This window comes from Peromyscus californicus, unplaced genomic scaffold, assembly GCF_007827085.1.
Source record: "Peromyscus californicus insignis strain IS unplaced genomic scaffold, ASM782708v3 Scaffold_8__1_contigs__length_139910024, whole genome shotgun sequence".
Lineage (NCBI taxonomy): Eukaryota > Metazoa > Chordata > Mammalia > Rodentia > Cricetidae > Peromyscus > Peromyscus californicus.
In genome coordinates, this window is record NW_026294606.1 from 105,727,159 (window position 1) to 105,733,481 (window position 6,323).

The window sequence follows — 6,323 nt, forward strand, 5'->3', positions numbered from 1 at the left end:
GCCTCGGGAAGGTCTGGATTCTTATCCATCAGCTCCTTCTGTCTCTTCTAAAGGGCTATTTATAGGAATGCCAAGGAGTAGAGCAAAAGACCTCCCCTCAGCACCGCCAAGTGCAGACCCTTCCCAATCACCTAGTAACCATGCACACGGTCAAGCAATAGTCTAATGCAGCTCTGTTGGGTAAAGCAAGCTCAGATCTCACTAGGAAACCTTTGTGGGCCTCTACAGAACTGGAGTTACAGATGGCTATGAGCCACCAGATGGGTGCTAGGAATCCAATCCTGGTCCGCTGCAAGAGCAGCAAGCACTGAGAGATCTCTCTAGCTCCATGACAAGTTTTCCCCAGTACTGCGAATTGAACCTGCCTCACACACACTAGGAAAGAGTTCTACCACTCTGCTATATTCTCAACCCTCAAAAATCAGTATAAAGTGTTAATTAAAGGTCTAAGCTGGAGCTGGTGAGAGGGTTCAGGGCATAAAAGCACTTGCAACCAAACCTGACGGCCTGCATTTGACCCCCAGAATTGACTTGGTGGAGAGAACTGACTCCTCCAAGTTGTCCTCTGACCGTCCACATGCGTAAGAGCACAAGCATGTATATTCCTGTATATGTGCGCATGCACGCTGCGTAAGTTAATGGCAGCTAGGCATGGCGGTGTATGCCTAGGTGGTAGACGACTAGGATTCCAGCACATGGGAGGCTGAGGCAGAATTGTCTCAAGTTTGGTCTACAAAGCCAGAGTCGTCTCAATAAGCCAGCAAGTAAGCATCAGCAACAAAAGTATCACTTCTCTCAAATGTTTCTACTGTGATGCCCATAAAAAACACTTTCCTAGGTCTGGAGAGATAAGCACAGGCTTCTCTTCCAGAGGACCCAAGTTCAATTCCCAGTACCCACATGGCAGCTCACAACTGTCTGTAACTCCAGTTCCTGAGGATCCAACACCCTCACACAGATATATAAACAGACATTACATCCAGGCAAAACACCAATATATATGAAATAAAAAAACAAAAACAAAACAAACCACTTCCCACCAAAGGTACTCTTAACTCATTTTGTTGAAGACTTTTATTTTTCAGAACAGTAATACAGCTTGCATTCTACCTGAAAAAAATCTGACTTGGCTGGCGGTGGTGGCACACCTTTATTTAATCCCAGTGCTCGGGAGACAGAGGCAGGAGGATCAATGTGAGTTCAAGGCTAGCCTGGTCTACAAAGCAGATGCCAGGACAACTAGGACTGCTACACAGAGAAACTCTGTCTCAAAAAAACACAATAAAATTAAATTAAAAAAAAGTTGACTTATTTAAATATAATTTTTGTTTTGAAACAGGGTCTCAATAAGTAGCCTTGGCTGGCTTGGAACTTTCTATGTAGATCAGGCTGGCCCAGAACTCAGAGATTTGCCTGCCTCTGCCTCTCTAGAACTGGGATTAAAGCCATACACCACCTCACTTAGCAAATCTAACAATTTTCTAAAGTTATTTCTAGCTAAATTATTTAACTTGCTATACCCTAAATTAGCATACTTTAAGCTCTAGGAAATGTTTGGCTTCAAGTACCATAAAATTATATCACCTTGTACTTTGAAGGCATTCATATCCAAATTTGAAAAATAGGGATCTAATACAGTTAAGTCAACTAATAACACTTAAAAACGAGCAACATGTTCCTATCCCATTCCCCAAATAGTTCTTCAAATCAGTATTGCTTCCCCTTTCAGCAGCTTATTAGTATGGGACCATTATCAATCACCATTCCTTAAAGAACCTGCAGGGCATAATTTATGGAGCAGAATACTACTATACAGACCTTGGCTTCCTATTTAAAAACAGGCTTGCAGAACTGACCTTTCATTCCTAGTCCCTTCTCTGTTCCAGACAAAGCTTATAAGAAAAACTCTAGTAACCACTTAGATAATACACTCCAATTCAATTTACTTAATATTAGCATTTGAAGTTTCCATTTTTAAGGTGGGTGAGATGGCACAGTGGGTAAAGGGGCTTGCCAACAAGCCTGATGAACTGAGCTCAACCCCTGGAGCCCCACTGTGAGAAGAGGATGATTCCCAAAACCTGTCCTCTAACCTCCACACAAGTTGTAGCATACTTCCCACTGACACATACACACACAATAAATAAATGTAATTAAAAAAAAAAAATGAACTTCCAACTCTTAATTCCTTTTTACTATTACACAAATGTAATTATTTTACATTTTCCCCCGGGGTAAAAAAGATGCTTTTGTTAGCATGAAAGGAGGTAATTTAATCTCAAATCCTACTTAGTTATTTAGAAATCTCAAAGCAGAACAGACCCCAGTATTTATAAGGTCTTTTCTAAGTACCCATGCAAAAAAGCATAGATTAACAAAAACTGATAATGACTATCACACTACAAGACAAACACGGGCCAGTTAGACTAACTCCAATTAAGAAAAATTTTATCCCAGACACTGGATTCTCCAAAAAGAAAATCACATCTGTTACATATCAAAATCATAAAACTATAAACTGTCATTTACCATTTCACATCATCTCCTCATGGTCAAAATATATAACCCGAAAGTTTCTACAGAAAAACATAGTTATCTGCCCTGTCAACTACCTAGTATATAGCACTACAGTTTCATACCCAGGATAATATAGCTTGCATGCTCTCAACTACCCAATGTTCTATATCTCCTATGCTGAAAATTACCCAGAAAATCCTCTAGACCCAAGAGTGTGGCATCACCTCATACCCTTTCTTTCCCTTGTACTGGGGAGTGAATCTTGGCTATAACATTACACCTTTTAGGCGCCCGAGTGCTGGCTGGGATTACAGGCAGATGCCACCATGCCTATCTTTTTACGTTTTTATTTTCCCCAGGGTGTCCTTCAACTTGTGATTCTACCTATGCCTGGAGTAGCAGGAACCACAGGCCTGCACCACTGAGTCCAGCTTGTCCCTTTTAAAGAGCAAACAATGGAGCTGGGCAGTGGTGGTGGTGGTGGTGGTGGTGGTGGTGGTGGTGGTGGTGGTGGTGGTGGTGCACACCTTTAATCCCAGAACTCAGGAGGCAGAGCCAGGTGGATTTCTGTGAGTTTGAGGCCAGCCTGGTCTACAAAGCAAGATCCAGGACAGGCACCAAAGCTATACAGAGAAACCCTGTCTCGAAAAACCAAAACAAGAGAGCAAACAATGAAAAAGGCATTTACCTCTCCGTGGCTGCAAAATCAGTTTGAGGAAGGAAAACAACCCAGCTCTCCAGTCCCTAGCTCCAAGTCTGTCTGCTAGTGCATCATGTTCTTTGGTTCTAGGTTTGTGGTCATTCTAAAAGAAAAGCAGAAATCATTTAATGAAACAGCAAATTCACATAAACACACCAAACAGCATAAAAAGGGAAGATTGATGTGATTGGGAGGAAAAAACAATAGACCAGCTAGTTGTGATAATGAAGGCCTAAATGTCCGAATCTGGGAAGCAAAGGCAGGAGGATTGTCAATAGTTCAAAGCCAGCGGGAGATAAAAAACAAGATCCTATCTCAAAAACAACAAAACCCCCACCACCAGGCAATAAACTGTTCATATATTAATTGAATCTATGAATACCTATCAGGCCAACAATACAACATTCATTTACTTTTTAGACATTCAATGAATATATACAGATAGATTAAAAGAATTTATGATTGCTAAGACAGTATTCCATTATAATCATGGCACATTACACTCAAACTACCAAAAATTAATTCTTACAGCTGAAATAACAATCCTTTAGCACTTTGTTTCCTTATCTTCAGTAAACAGTGAGTAGTGTTACCGGTAAGTTTGCAGCACAAACTGGTAAGCTTAACAAGGGACATAGAGAAGCTTCCGAAGACCTTTGAAAATCCTAGAACAATAATCAAATCCTTGTTTTAATGAACATTTTTCCTCCCCTAAACTACAAATAAATTGTCGTGCTTCAAATAATGACAAAAAGGAATCTATCGCATTTTAAAAAAAATAAAGAGCCAGGCCTGGTGACCAATGCCTTTAATCCCAGCACTCTAGACTCTAGGTCAGAGGCAGGAAGATCTCTCTGAGTTTGAGGCCAGTCTGGTCTACACAGTAAGCTCCAGGACTGCCTCAACTACTTGAGATCATGCCCCACCCCAATCCCCACGCCCCCCCCCAAAAAAAAACAAGGAAAGAAAGAAAGAGAGGAAAAAGAAACCTCCCAAGTGAAGTACTCTCTGAAGAGTTTTCAAAGACAGTGACATATACCCATAGGCCCAGGCTGAAGTAGGATTGAGTTTGAGGTGAGACTACCTCAAAAAAACAACAAAAAAGGGCTGGAGGGATGGCCTAGAGTTAAGAGCACTTGCTCTTGCAGAGGACCCAGGTTCAGTTCCCAGCACCCACATGTTAGCTCTCAACTACCTGTAACTCCAATTCCAGGGAATCTGACCCCCTCTGACCTTCGTGGGCACAAGGTATGCACATGGAATACATACATACATGCAGGCAAAAACATTCATACACATAAAATAAAAATCTTTAATGGCAACAAAAAGTTTTCAAAGAATTCGGTATATAAAGTACAATGAAGAGAATATCCCCCTCATAATTTCACTAGCTCAATAAAATAAGCTGATACAATACTTTTAAAACTCAAGATAAAAAAAAAAAACCTCAAGATAAAGGGATGGCATGGCTCTTCTGTTAATTTTGTCTAAGAAACAATTTCACATTGAAGTCCATAACACCAAAGGCAATAGACTTTACATCCCTGAAAAATTTAAAGTTATTCCAAAAATAAATATCAAGTGTATGAAAAATATATCACCACTCTTGAGGTGTATATCAATAGACTATGTAATGCCGCATCTTTGCATTCAAACACTAAAACACTGGGAAAAAATGTACCATGATACTGGCCAGGACAATCTGAAGATAATGACTAGAAAAAGTCTGTATGGTATTTACCACAACCTCTCAGGATGGTACATGCCTGTAATTCCAACACTTGGGAGGCAGGGGCCAGACAATGACTGAGTTTGAGGCCAGCTTAATCTATCTACATCGGTGGTTCTAGGACAACCAGGGCTACATATATAGCCCTATCCCACAACAAGTTTTAAAAAATTTTTACAAAATAAGAGATTTATTTTTTACTTTATGCATGAATGTTTTGCGTACATGTACATAAGTACATGGAGGTCAGAACAGGATGGTGAATAATGCCTAGAACCAGGAGTTAGAGATGGTTGTGAGCCACCATGTGAGTAATAGGGACAGAACCTGGATCCTTGGCAAAAACAGCAAGTGCTCATAACTACTGAGCCATTTCTCTAGTTCCAGAAGGGTTTTTGTTGTTTTGTTTTGGTATTTTTGAGACAAGGTATCATTACATAGACTTGGTTAGTCTCAAACTCATGATCCTCCTGCCGCAGCTTCTTGAATGCTGATATTATAGGCATATACCTCCATGCTTGGCTTTAAGTGGTCTTGAAAATAAATGTGATATGACAAATCTACATATCTGAGAACAGCTATCTAAGGCTGGACATTCATAAGTAAGAATAAGTCTCCATGTATTTATTTGGGAGCTGGGTGGCCCCAAAAAAGTTAAAAACAAAAACAAAACAAACAAACCCAAAAAACTCCCTACATTTTATAATCAAAAACAACAAAAAAATAGCCATCTTCAATGCTGCACATATTTGCTTCTATTGTTCTTCCTAAACCTGGAAGTTCCTTTTTAGTCTTGAATCATGACAAATCTTAGCTATTTGAAGGGTCATTTTTACCAACAGTTTCAAGTTATCTGGAGCCAAGACATGTAAATAGGATATAAAGTTGGACAAATCAGGATTCCTACATTGTGGGATAGTTGTGATGCCAGCAGCAACGCCTAGGTGAAAAAAAAAAAGGCTCAAAAGGTAATTTTCTGCCGGTAAGTAAAAGTGTGCAAGATTCTGCCATAGAACTCCTCCCTACAGCATTAGTCAGCCACATGTAGACTTTGCCAAGGAACTCCCAAGACAATCATTAGTCCCAATTGGGTTCCTTTAATTCTCAATATCCTAAAAAAAGAAAAGAAAAAACAAACAAACAAACAAAACCCTAAAACTCTTAGAACACATCTTAAGGTTAACTTTTGCACTTAAAAAATTTTCTGACCAAGTTGGAGAGATCTCTAACGAAAACTTTCCAATTACTCTTAAATAAACAGGATTTCCTTGTATAGGCAGGCAGTCATGTACTTGTGTCACGTTATAGGTTTAAATTAAGTAAGTCCATGGGCTGGGCAAGACGGCTCTGTGGGTACAATCTATTTCCAGGAAAGTC

The 6,323-nt window shown here is 39.9% G+C and overlaps 1 protein-coding gene across 4 annotated transcripts in view; it reads right to left on the bottom strand.

Annotated features, from left to right (window-relative positions):
- The window catches only part of Ctcf (CCCTC-binding factor), a 48,185-nt gene that overhangs the window by 38,141 nt on the left and 3,721 nt on the right, over positions 1-6,323 (bottom strand). For all 4 annotated transcript variants that reach the window (XM_052729693.1, XM_052729694.1, XM_052729692.1 and 1 more), the window contains exon 2: positions 3,206-3,320. The gene's annotated coding sequence lies outside the window, so the exon portion shown is untranslated. The remainder of the gene's footprint in view (positions 1-3,205; positions 3,321-6,323) is intronic.